General features: G+C 39.5%; 1 pseudogene; it reads left to right on the top strand.

Moving 5' to 3' along the window:
- The first annotated feature begins 372 nt into the window (after nt 1-372).
- Nucleotides 373-13,151, top strand: LOC117066035 (annotated as a pseudogene).
- Nucleotides 13,152-14,422: the final 1,271 nt, after the last annotated feature.

The following is a 14,422-nucleotide window of genomic DNA, read 5'->3' as shown; positions in this document are numbered from 1 at the left end:
TCCTCCTGAAATTGCAAGTTCATACTATGATATTGTCATGCTTTTATATACCATTATTTTATAAATGTTTATGAAAATCAGTTTCTTTAAATAACCCTTTCTCTATGCTATCCTTTCACTTTTATTTCCTGAATAAAGAAGGCTATTAATTAAATCTTTAGAATTCAAAGTCATTTTAGAGGAAAAAAGAAAGTATTTTTTACCACAGTAGAGAATCATTCCTAGCTGAAGGCGGCCTTTGTTCTCAGTCACCGATTAGACTGCACTTTCATAGCCTAGTGCCTTCTACCAGAGCCTCTTGATATATTCACATAAATGATGGAAGATGCATGAGACGTGAAGGTGACATGTGCAGTCTCCAGGAGGAAACTGATGCCCTGGTTGCTCGCTAAGGAGCCATCCTGGCGTCAGCGGCATTCGCAGCCATGCGGCTGCCCTCCCAGCTGGAAGGAAGGAGGTAAGCAGCAGCTGTCAGCAGAAAGAGATGGGAAAGGGACAATGACTCTCCAATTCACAGAAATAAAATTGTTCATGAAAATTCCCAGTAATGCCCTCCCATAGCCGCATTCCTTCCAAGACTTCTGACTGACTTCCCTGAAACTTCTTTCGTCTTCTGGCTTATCAGTTGTTTCAGGGTGATGTATTACTCAGCCACCGCCTGTGAAGTGAACCAGAACAATTTGAGGTTAATTCACCTCTCCCAACAATAATAAAAGTTTGCTCGTTCAGAGATTCAACAATGAAATTGTTACTGATTAGTCCAAATCAAAAAATCTGCACCTCTGTCATTTCAAAAAGATTTAATTACCTTTTTCTAATGCAGTATATATGCCCCATTTGCCAAGACAAAAGAGCTGTTATTCAAAGGAAAAAAATATTGCTGTAGCAAGCACAGTAACTTTTAATACTTTCACTGCTGAACTGTCAAAATGTGAGCACTCCCACCCCCTTAAAAAATGGAAGTATGGAACTATCGCATAACCTTCACTTTTATAGTAAGAGGTTTCTAGAATATGACAAAGAAAACATAGCAATTTCAGCCAGGTCATAATTTAGTATAAAATAAAACAAGACATTTAAACCCAAGGAGAAAAAAAAAAAAAAAAACCGAGAGTGGTAGAACTATCCAACTATGTGTGCAATTTCCTTGTGCTCAAATTGCATTTTCTCCCTTCAGTGTTATACTGAGCAGGGTCTTGCCCTCTAGATTAGAGACTTTTGCATTAGAGGAAACTAGGTTATGTCTTCCACTGTCAGAGACAGAAATTATGAGCTGGAGTGCATTTTAGCCAGTCACTCTGAAAAATGTTCGCCCAAGGGGGTAATAATTAGAACTGTTTTTGTCAGGTGACTGCATTTTAAACAGTGATGTGTCTGAGAATCTAGCTAAGGGCTTTAATATAAATATAAATATTTTTTTCAGTCAGCACTGTGGCTTGATTTTTTTTTTTTCTTTGCTCTTTATTTCAAAAGTAAGCACTTTCTAGGAATTATCAGCTAACATGTCCTACAGTTTAGCACGATGGTGACCTGATAATATAATAGCCAGCAGAGAATGATACCCAAGCAGCCTGAGAAGTTAATGCATAAAACGATAAATGAATTCATTTTGAGATCACCATGCATGTACGGACACAAATAATTAGTCTGTACAGATTGCTTAGAGGAGTCTAAGCCCAAACATAAAATGGTTTTACTTCTAAATTATTGTTTTACTTATTTAAGTAGTTATTTAATGCAATTTAATATGGTAGTTCACACCAACACAAATAAAATATACAAAAATACAATTGATGCGCTTTTGGATTACTTCAAAGTGGTTTGACACCTTTGGGGTCAAGATCCCATTATTGGTGGGTTACCTAGGAGTTCTCTATTATTTATTAAGTTGTCCAAATCTGAATATAACCTTTTAAGACAAGAATGGATCATTTTAATATTTGTTCCCATTACAAAAGCATTATGGAAAGATGGGGATGAATGGAAATAATCTCATATCCTTTGGCTTATAAACTTTAATAAAGACTATCCTTTTGTTCCTACAATAACCCTATCTTTTGCAAATAAATGAATCACTTTCAATTATGAGCTTCTCATAATAATCACTTTCAATTATGAACAAAAGGTCATGTTTTCTGTAGAGTCTTAAGAACACCAAATCCCATCCCCATCAGAGTATAAATAATGAATAATTACAAAATGAAACTTTCCTCCTGAAAATTAGCTTTAACTATGTTATATCACAGGAAATAATAAATATCAATAATTTGAAAGTAACTAATTTTCTGGAACTATTGTACTTTATATATCACAGACCATTTGAAATCTTTTATTTGTTAATTTTTAAAGACTAGGTCTTGCTATGTTGCCCAGGCTAGAGTGCAGTGGCTATTCACGGGCACAGTCATCACAGACTACAGCCTTGAACTCCTGGCCTCAAATGATCCTCCCACTTCAGCCTCCTGAGTAGCTGGGACTACAGGCTGGCACTGCTGCACCCAGCCTGAAATCTTAAACTTTCTATTCTAAAAAGGGTTCAATTGGAAAAATGTTGACTTTCATTATAACCAATTACAAGTAGTACATCTTTCATAATATCAGAAGCATGACATGACAAAGAATAAGCTTCTACAGTGTGAATTCCCCCCACTGCCATGTAACTCACCTTATCTTGCTTTGTGTATATCCATGTTGTAATCTTCCAGTTTGAACTTTAAATTGCTTTAAAAAAAAATAGTGCTTAAAACTCTGTACTAAAGCTGATTCTCTCCCTCTCAAGTGATCTTACCTCCTTCTCTTTTTCCCAAGGTCCTCTCTGGGTATAAAAGGATAATCCCATGTTCTCATGTTGACTTACATACTAGCATCTGGGTCTTTGCTGGCCTCTGCTGGTCTGTTCCCCTCTGTATCAGGTTATTGAGCACCCTGTTCTAGTGTGCAATATTTTGTGCTTTGTACTGCCTAGTGCTTTGGGGGTGTGGAGAGGAGGCAGAGGGGTCACGGTAGTAACTATTCCCAAAGTCCTTAGATCCTGCTGTAACCTCCTATATCACAGTCCCTGTACTCTGCAGCATCCTTGTCCCAACCCCAGGCTTCTTGCATTGCACTGATTCTCTTAATAACAGGACACTCTAGAAATTATGGAATCCCTAGATAATCTCATGGGCCATGGGCAACCAGGGGCATTATTTAATGCACTTGTCTAATGCTTCCTTCAGCATTTCTAATTGACCAATCATGTGCTGCCATATTTGTGTTATACCATGATAAACATGGGATTTCTTCAAGGAATTTGAAAAGTTCTCAGGATAGTACCTGAAGCAACTATCAAGCTTAACTTAACCCCTCCCCTTATCTATGAACTCCACAATTTTAACTAGATTTTTCTGTTAGCCTTCACTGTACTCCAACCCAAAGGGTTTGAGCCCAATTAAGCATACATTTGACAGAACCCTTATCTGACCCCTTGCCATTCATATGCCTTTTCTGTTTTCCCTCTTCTCAGACCTTTCTGCCTAATTTCCTTTCTCTTCTCTCAGGAGCTGTCGCTATGTAACATCTTCCTCCTTCCCTTAGTTTAACTCACTCTTCCCTTCACTGCATCATAGTGATGAAGGAGTTTCAGGAAAATTAGCAGATTATTAAAGACAGAAGAGACAATGACATGTGTTCTGGAGGGGGTGCTGTCTCCCGGCTCCTCCTTTGTTCTCTGCCTTTTTTGTACCTCACGGACAGGGAGCCAGCAAAGATATTTTTCCCAAGTTCCCTTGACTTTCTGTTAGATTTCTGCCAATGGAAGGCAAGCACTGGAAGAAAACTGAAGAAAGAAGGAGGCCATTTTCTTCCCAGCTTCTAAAGGCAGTAGCAGCCATAACAATGATAGGTATATGTGGCTCCAAGTTCTACTCAGGTAACCCGATTTCAACTTCAACAATCTCACCTGCATATGGACTCTAGGTAACACTATTTTCTCCTTTGGACTTCTAGGCCTATGGGTAGTAGTGGCTTAATATAGGTACTACTTTCTAGGTAACCTTACTCAGTCAGTGCCCCAGCCCTTCCAATACTTTGAAAGTAATTCACTGTATTAAGTTAACTCTGAAATTCCTGAGTTGGATTATGTTTGTGTGATTAAACAGAGGAAGTATGTCAATCATATGATCTCTATTACATTTTTTTAAAGTCTACCTGTGGAAATATTATTAGTTCTTTTTTGTTAAAATCGTAGTTGAAAAGTATTCGAAGTAGACTTCTAGAGTAGTATGTATTAACCATCAAGACTGTCTAAAGATAATTTTTAGCCTTATAAGGTAATTACTCTACTAGGGCCTAAATGGAATCTATAGCCATTTAGAAAACAAGAAACGTTCATTATTATGACTCATTTTTGACCATATATTTCTGTAAATCATGGACTGCCTACACTCTTTATAAATTTTCTTTGGGTTCAGGAAGGAATACCAAGTACTTTTCCGGAGTCTTATTGCTTTCTGGCCTCTCTGACTTCCCTTGCCATTTTGACCCACATATGGAAATGAGAATTACAAAGTTTTGTGTCTCCTTCCTTACTCCATCTAGCACCACTCATGCTGCCACTCACTTCAAATTCCTTACTCTGAATGAATTACATTCATTCAAATGAACGTAGGATGCCTGCAGTAATAGAGCAATGCTGTAGGCCAAGGACTCCAAAGACACAATAAGGTATACATACACACACGCACACACACACGCATTCAGTTACCCATCCATTTTCCTTCTAAACCAGTGGCCCATTAAATACAGGAACAGGTTTACTTTTTTATCTTTGAATTTCTAGGTTTGTTTTATCCCAAAGTCAAAAGGTATGTGAATAACTTTTAGAACTTTTATAGAATTAGAACCGTAAACTTATAAAAGTAAAAAGAGCAATAGAAATCATATTATTCTACTAATGATTATCTCTACTGTAACATATCATTCCTATCATAATTTTTTAACTCTTCCTAATTTATCTGTGACTGCCTTTAAAGGAATGTCTGATTTTTATCTTACCATCCTGTGTTTAACACAGTGCTTAAAACACAGGGAACATTCAATAAATGCTTGGTGAAAAGGAGTAGATTAATAGATGAATGAGTTAATGGCTTACTGAATTAATGAATTACTAAGGAGTCAAATATCTTGTCCAAGAATGCAGCACATAAGTAGACTAACAAGGCTAAATAGCACCTAAATGATTCAAGTTTTCTGATCCCGAGTTCAGTGTTCTTTTCACAGACCTTCTTCTGAGTTAACATTTTTAGTGTTTTCTCATAAAAGAAGTTTTAATCCTTTTGCCATCAGAATAATGTAGAAATGTGGGTGAAATAAGGAGAGATGCTGTTACACTTGTCGAAACAAGGCAAACCATAAAGAAAGAGCTCGGTTCCTAATACCAGGTTCAGAAGCAACAGTGAAGTCTCCAAGACAAACTGGAGAATAGAATGATAGGCATGCATGATAGGGAAACAATACTGAGCACAATTACCCTGCGAGCTCAGTTTCCACTAGGGTCACTCTGTGCCTGTTTATGGAAAACGTATCATACATAATCAGCAACATACACTGAACTTCCATCAGAGTAGAGATAAGTTCAATATCTGTCTACATTATCATTATTTTTTCTGAAGAACAGTATATTCCACTCATATGAACTGTGTAAAAGAACAAAAACCCATAAGATATGAAAGTGCTCTTTCAGAACATGATTGCTGTAGAAGCATCACTGATTTTAATGTGTAATGTTTAGGAAAAATGTATTCAATTAGCTTCTCTCTCAACATGTATCATTTTTAAAACAAAAAAAAAAGAGGACAAAGAAATGTCATTGAAAAATAGATACTATTAAAATTCTGTTACAAAAATACTTCAATTCCTTTGTTTTTATGTTAAATCCAACTGCAAATCACAAAACCACCTCATTTAAGACTCAAAACAAAATTGAATACCCATATTAATACCCAAAATTTTTGGTAGAAAATTAACACACCATAATGCTTAGGGAAAAAGCCTGATATACCACCATTTGGTTACATCAGTTTTTCCCAATATGAGATGGAGTAGAAATGTGACATTTGATATTATCACTGACGGTTAATTCTGTGAATATTTTAATATTTTTCAGATATCCCAAGATTTATATTTTTCCTTCCTCAAATGAAAGCAAGAATTTAAATACCAAGTCTTTCCTTTCTTTTGAAAAAATAAATGCTATAATATACCTCCCAAGGTTAATCTGTGTCCTTGCACCTCCAATGAATCTATGGCAAGAATGTTTTTTATTGCTCTGCCATATCTAAAATTGCTTAGTCCATACTCTCTTAGACACATCATTTTTCAAACTCAAACTTCCAAGTTTCATCAGAAAAGAGCACATTACACTAAATGCAAAGCAAATGATTACTAGCTCATCTTCTAGGAATATATGCATTCTTTGCCAAACAAGCAAGCCCATGTGTTTTAGTTTGAAGAAAGAATCTTGCAGCAAGCAAGCACTCTTAATATACCATAGACTTTGAATGATTCTTTGGCAAACTGTAAAGTAGTTTGTTCTGGAAATTGTGTGAGCCTTGGAGCCCTTGCCCTCATCATTTGACTTGTAATGGATGTAGTTCCAAATGAATAGTTTACATTCCCAGCCTTGGCTTTTTAAAAATCTCTTATTAATTATCGGCCTATTGCAGTCTGGCTTCTTTCTCCCTACTCCAAATCATGCTAGAAGGAGGGGTAGAAGAAGCCTTTTATGGATAGAATTTGTTACCCCAAAATTCATATACTGAAGTCCTAACCCCAGTACCTGTGAATGTGACCTTATTTGATAATAGTGTCTGCAGATGATCAGGATAACTGAGGTCATTAGTGTGGGCCTTAATCCAATCTGACTGGTGTCCTTATAAATAGGGGAAATGTGAATGCAGACACAGACATGCATCCAGGGAGGGCACCACAAGGAGATTAAGTCAGAGATCAGAGTGACTTAGCTAAAGCCAAAGAACACCAAAGATCACCAGCAAATCACCAGAAGCCAGGAGAGAGACATGGAACAGATTCTCCCTCACAGCCCTCAGGAGGAACCAACCCTGCCAACACCTTGATCTCAGATTTCTATCCTCCAGAACTGTGAGACAGTGTCTGTGGTTTAAGCCACCTCATTTGTGGTACTCCATTACAGCAGCCCTAGGCTAATACAAAGCTTCTGTTCTAGAAATGAGCAGACTGGGCTTTGCATCCACCTTTTCACACAGTGAAGGTTTCCCAGAGTTTCATCCTCAGCCTCTTCTCCAGGGGAAACCCCACTGCCTCCATTGTCATCTTGAGGCCAAGTACAGTAGCTCCTCCTTATATGCAGTTTTGCTTTCTAGGGTTTCAGTTACCCACGGCCAACCATGGCCTGGAAATATTAAGATATTTTGAGAAAGAGAGAGAAAGCGAACATTCACATAACTTTTATTACAGTATGCTGTTATAATTGTTCTATTTTATTATTCATTATTTTTGTTAATCTCTTATTGTGCCCGATTTATAAATTAAACTTTATCACAGACATGTATGTATAGGGAAGAAAACATAGTATGTATAGAGTTCACTACTGTCTCTGGTTTCAGGCATCCACCAGAGGTCTTGAAACATATCCCCCAAGGATAAGGGTGTACTACTGTATTTCCATATTTCCATGTCTAGCTCTAGCCTCTCTTCTTTGATTCAAAAATGTATTTGTGACTGCTTGGTCAATATTTCCAAGTGATTTTCTTGCAAGGATCACAATCAAGTTTACCCCAAGTCTTCTGCTGCTTCTGAGTAAATGGTTATCTCATCAGTTAACAGCATCACCACCCACTCAGTAGTAAACCAAGATAGAAAGGTGAATTATATTTAATTATATTTAACTCTTCCTTCTCCTTCAGTCATTATATCAAGTAATTCCAATTAAACCTACCTGTGAAAATTTCTTGAATCCATTTCATCCTTTCCAGTCATGCTATTATTTAATACTGCATTGATTGGAACCCAATTACTTGCTCCAGCTTCTCCATGAGTCTTCTAAAGGTTCTGCCTATCTCCAAACAACCCTCTGTGCTTTTTACCAAAGTCATTTTCTGCACAGTGCCTATTATATCTACCCTATTCAAAACCTTTGTTTTTCCACTACATATAAAACCAAGGTGAAATTTCTTATCAAACCACATCAGGTCTTTCAGAATCTGATTTAACCCTGGCATTCCAACCTCATCTTCTGCCACATCCCACCTACATCCAACCCCATCTGAAGATGCAGGAGAACTACACTTTTCTGAACACTTGAAGGCACTCACGGCTATGTGACTAATTTTGGCCAATGGCCTGTGACTCATTGCCACATATATCACTTTCAGGCCAGAGTATTTAATTGTCAAGATGAATCCACTAGCACTCTCTTTCCTGATACAGCCATCAGAGAGGAGGCTCTGTGATAATACCAGAGAGAAGGTCCCTGAGACACTGCATGGCAAACAGTTGCTAAAGAGTGAGCAGATTGCAGCCAACTTTGTGTAAATAATAAATAAACTGTAGTTACGTTAAGCCACTGAGATACAGGAGAGGTTTGTTGCTAGTGCATAAACTTTGTCTGGTATATCACCCATATCCACCAATCTTTTTATACTCCTATGTACTATGCTTTGATTCACATGTTAAAGTGTGTTGGTTTTACATTAAATTGCCACTTGTAGGTGTATTTTGTGGCATTTTTCAGTGTAATGATATAGTATATACTTTAAGAAAATTTAAAAATAAAAAAAATCAAAGACTATTATGCATGCCATAAAGCTCAGTTCAGTTGCTTCTCCTTCTTGAAGGTCATCTTAAATTTCGCCTCCTCCCCAGTTTCTCATACTCATTTTTTTCTGCCTTGTCAAAAGAGTCGCTTTTTATCTTTGGTGTCTCACCTTATCTTATGGTTATTTATTCATCTCTTTTCCCTTCAGTCACACATTCTAAAAAAAAAAATTGTAAGCTCCTTAAGGTCAGGACCTGTATCTAACTTATTCTTTAATCCTCCTAAGCACTTCACACAAAGTGCAAGCCCATTGTCTGTGCTCTTCATGCATTGTCTATGCTCAGTAAATGTGCATTGGATGAGTTCAGTTGTAGAAAGTAATAAATGGATTCTTTTAATAAATGCACCATCTCTCTGGAAATCCACAGTGCTCACATTTTGTGTTACGAGCTCATTTTAGAGTGATTGGATGCCTTTTATTGGCTAATGTCTGCCATGTGGTAATGTCTTCATTTGCTGAGTTGATGTTCCAAATCTTACAATTCTTCATCATAATTATTAGTTTTTCCCCTGAATTTTGTGCTTCATTGAGGTTTTAAAGGGTAAAATTAACCTCCCAGCTTTTCCTCCATAAATTTATAATTTTATTGTGATTTCATTGCTAGATTGGCTTCCATTTCAGAGGTTTGTCCAAAGTTTAGGTGATTATGTGTCTGTTGTTTTTCTCTTCTCTCCAATATGGTTATTTCCTTACAATCTAACTTGCTCAACTGCATAGCAATAGATACAGTAACATGAAATTCTAAATACTACTTACTTAGAAAAGGTAAATCTTAAGGGAAATGAGACATGTTTTTTCACCTGTGTTAAAATTATATGAGAATTTATGAAAATAAAGACTCATTCCCATAATATTCTTCCCTGCTCTGGCATCTGTTTACCTGGACATAAGTCAATGTTTTCTGTGGAACACAACATTGTAAAATCCACATTAACAAGTTCTTAAGGGATATCATAAGCATAAAATCTGTTTAGCTATTCAACAATATGGAAATTTGATTGTTTAACTTGAACTAGAAATGTATGGCTTCAATTTCACTAAAGTTATACATAATTACATAGATTAAGACATGCATTTGGGAATGTATTACTTCTCAAAATTGGTAAAGCTATCATAGACATTAGACTCATAAACTATGTAATTGCTTGTAAATAGACACATTGTAGGTGGAAAAAAAACATTCATTTAAAGGGTCAGAAAATTATGTCTGGCTGCAAAACTACATTTGAATGAGTCACAGAACTTCTTGAGACTCTCTGGGGAAAATATTGAAATACTAATTTTTACCTCACTTGCCTCAGTTGCTTGTCCTTTGTAAAACTAATTTGTAAAAGCCTGCCTCCCTGTCCATCTTTGAATCCCTCCAGTCCTAACATCTGGCTCAGACAGTTACCACTCCTATATGCACCTCTTTATCAAACTGTGGACCCAGTGAAGCCCTGCAAGGAGTAAATGACCCTGGGCCAGTCAGGAGCTCAGCATCAAGCAGATCTTGTTTCAGGTCTTCTAATAAGCAGACTTGCCCTTTTGTTTGTAATAAAGACTGTGCCCCAGGCCGGGCGCGGTGGCTCAAGCCTGTAATCCCAGCACTTTGGGAGGCCGAGACGGGCGGATCACGAGGTCAGGAGATCGAGACCATCCTGGCTAACATGGTGAAACCCCGTCTCTACTAAAAAATACAAAAAACTAGCCGGGCGAGGTGGCGGGCGCCTGTAGTCCCAGCTACTCGGGAGGCTGAGGCAGGAGAATGGCGGGAACCCGGGAGGCGGAGCTTGCAGTGAGCTGAGATCCGGCCACTGCACTCCAGCCTGGGCGACAGAGCGAGACTCCGTCTCAAAAAAAAAAAAAAAAGACTGTGCCTCATACTTCATGTTAGTAATCTTATTCCATTGCTCCCAAGTCTGCTCTGATTTGCTGCCTATTAAGCGAGCTAGTTGAGTGGTTTTTCAAAGTGTGTCCCACAAAAACATCAGCAACACATGGAAACCTAAAGAAATGCAAATTCTTAGACCCCACCCCAGACCTAGTGAATCAGAAACTCTAGGGGTACAGTTCAGTAACGGGGGCTTTAACAAGCTGTCCAGGTGTTTTTGATGAATGTTCAAGTTTGACAACTAGTGGGTCGGTTATTTGGCTTTAATTCCTCTTATTTCCATGTGCCTGTCTGCTCTCTTCCATCCATCATCAAGTCCTCACACTAATAGGGCGAACTTCTTTTGGAAAGTGGAGAGGGAGCAGGAGAGATTTTTATGCCAGATTCAAAAGCATGTAACTTTGGGAAGAGAAAGAAAGGTTGAAAAAGGAAGAGTAGTCTGTTTAATTGTCCAATAATATACTATGGAAAAATGTAGTAAATGCAGCTGTAATAAGTGAAAAAAAAAATTCTCAAAGGAAAGAGATGTCAAAAGAGAAATTTTTAAAGTTTTGCTCAAAGCTAGGACGGTACTATCCCTGCCCTGGGCATTTTTAGAGGGGCACCAATAAAAAAATGTACTTACTTTTTTGGTAGCTAGACTGTGTTTCTTTCAATTCAACACCGCGGAGATAAATACAGAAACCAAGTTAATATTCAGGTTTTACAAAGAAGCGTCCTGCCCAGTTTAGTGTGTTACAGGACAAGAAAAGCATGGGACAAGCAAAACCGAATCAGCAACTTCATTCTCTATCCCTCTGCCTCTCTGAGCTATTGTTCACTCAATTATCCCCACTCCTTTATTCATCCTTCAGCCTCCCTTCTCCATGGTTCCTTCTCCCTCACTACGCAAACCTATGAACATCATCACCGTATCTTTTAAGAGTCTTCTTTAATCATGCAAACACCCCATAGGCACTACCCTAAATATGCTCTTCTGTTTGCCTACAAGTTTCTATAACTTGAAAGGAAATTCACTTTCAAAATCTCAATTTTGCACATCTGTTTATTCCTTGACCCACTATAACACACAGAAAGTCACAATGGGTCAAGGAATAAACAGAAGTGCACAAAATTCTACGGAAAGGAACTTATATCATGTCCATCAATGATCCATTTAGAATATCCAATAGTTGAGGATGCGGCGCGCCTCGCGGAGAGCACGGTTTTAGCCAGCAGTACTCCCATATTTATGCCACCCGCCTCATCCAAATGAGACCCTTCCTGGAGAACCGGGTCCAGCAGCACTGGGGCAGGGGAGTGGGAGTGAAAAAGCTGTGTGAGCTGCAGTCCCTGGAGAAGTGCTGTCTGGCGGGCACTCTGTTCAAGTCCATGCAGCTGCAGCCCTCCATCCTGCAGGAGATCAGCTAGGAGCACAACCTGCTCCACCAGCCTCCTCGCAGCAAATACATCCACCCAGATGACGAGCTGGTCTTGGAAGATGAACTGCAGCGTATCAAACTAAAAGGCACTACTGACGTGTCAAAGTTGGTTATAGGGACAGTCCTGGCCGTGTTTGGCTCCGTGAGAGACGACGGGAAGTTTCTGATGGAAGACCACTGCTTTGCTGACCTCGTTCCCCAGAAGCCCGCACCCCTGCTTGACACAGATAGGTTCCTGCTGCTGGTGTCTGGCCCGGGCCTGGGTGGAGGTGGGGGCGAGAGGTTGCTGGGCACCCAGTTGTTGGTGGACGTGGTGACAGGGTAGCTTGGGGACGAAGGTGAGCACTACAGCGCCGCCCACGTCTCCCGGGTCATCCTTGCCGGCAACCCCCTCAGCCACAGCACCCAGAGCAGAGATTCTATCAACAAGGCCAAGTATCTCACCAAGAAAACCCAGGCAGCCAGTGTGGAGGTCACGAAGATGCTGGATGAGATCCTCCTGCAGCTGAGCGCCTCAGTGCCGGTGGACGTGATGCCTGGCGAGTTTGATCCCACCAACTACACACTCCCCCAGCAGCCCCTCCACCCCTGCATGTTCCCGCTGGCCACTGCCTACTCCATGCTCCAGCTAGTCATCAAACCCTACCAGGCCACCATTGATGGAGTCAGATTCCTGGGGACATCGGGACAGAACGTGTGACATTTTCAGGTACAGCAGTATGGAGGATCACTTGGAGATCCTGGAGTGGACCCCGCGGGTCCGTCACATCAGCCCACAATCCCTGACACCCTAGGTTGTTACCCCTTCTGCAAAACCGACCCGTTCTTCTTCCCAGCATGCCCACATGTCTACTTTTGTGGCAGCACCCCCAGCTTTGGCTATTGGTTACTGTCCCTGACTTAACTGCCATGCAGACCGCCTGCCTCATGAACCTGCCCAGCCTGGCCTGCCAGTCCATCAGATTCTCTGGCTTCAGGGCAGAGTACCATGACCTGGAAGGCCTGGGCCTGAGCCTCTGACTTAAAAAGGTGGTTTTGACCGGAGAGGCCCAAATGGAGGCTGTTCATTCCCTGCAGTGTTGGCATTGTAAATAAAGCCTGAGCACTTGCGGATGCAGAAAAAAAAAAAAGACAAAAGAATATCCAATAGTTTTAGCTTTTACCTTACATGATCTCTCTGAAGTCTAATATTGTTGCTAAATCCTTCACTGAAACACTGTCCTCTCACGTTTCTAACATGAAACTCTCTTTTTTCTCTTCCTTTCTATGGCTATTGCTCTCCAGCATCCTTTTAAGCTCATCATCTCCTACCCTTCTTTTATGTTCTGAAGCTTCTTCAAATTCTATCCTTGTCTCTCTTTTCTTCTCATCCTACATACACTTATCAAGCAGTGTTATCACCTACCATCAGCTCTCTTCTACCTCCCCAACCTAAATTAATCATAGCACTATTCTGATCTTCAGACTCTTAACTCTAATTTCTCCAATTATATTCATCTGAAAATGCCAAAGGATACTGAATCATCATCTTCCTTTCAAGACTCTATTTGGTCTACATGTTCTGTCTCTCATCCATTGCAAAACCTGAACCCTGGCATTTATTTGTATTTATTCTGTAATTATTTTTCTCCTTTAACCTTATATCAAATCTGTGAATAAAAGATTTTATTTATTCTCTCCATCTTCACTGCTTCTGCCAGTCATGGTGTATATTACTTCTTGCCTGAATTACTGCAGTTGTCTCATATCTTGTGTCTGTCCCCTTCACACTGTTGAAAGTGATATTGTTATATTAAATGAGAGCAAATCTAACTGCATAAATTTCTCAATAGTTTCCCATCAAAGACACTATAGAATCTGCCATCTCTTAAGTGCATTCAAATTTCCTCATAAATTGGTATATTCATACCAAACCAAGCTGGCTTTCACCTACCTTCACTCCATTTTTTATTTTTCCATTATACCTCTGATTCTCTGAGCATACATTTTTTGTTTGTTTGTTTTTTGAGTTTTAGTTTTGAGACAAGGTCTTGCTCTGTCACCAAGGCAGGAGTGTAATGGTGCAATCATAGCTTACTGCAGACTTGACTTACTGGCTCAAGCAATCAGCCTCCTGAGTACCTGGGACTACAGGTACATGCCACCATGCCCAGCTAATTTTTAACTTTTTCTGTAGAGATGGGATCTTATTATGTCACCTAAACTGGTCTTGAACAGTGGTCTCAAGCAATCTCCCTTTCTCAGCCTCCCAAAGCTTTGGAATTACAGGCATGAGCTACTGACCCAGCATC

Source organism: Trachypithecus francoisi, unplaced genomic scaffold (assembly GCF_009764315.1).
Source record: "Trachypithecus francoisi isolate TF-2019V2 unplaced genomic scaffold, Tfra_2.0 Lachesis_group2, whole genome shotgun sequence".
NCBI lineage: Eukaryota > Metazoa > Chordata > Mammalia > Primates > Cercopithecidae > Trachypithecus > Trachypithecus francoisi.
Note: the sequence above shows the minus strand (reverse complement) of the source record. Positions and strands in the feature narration are given on the sequence as shown.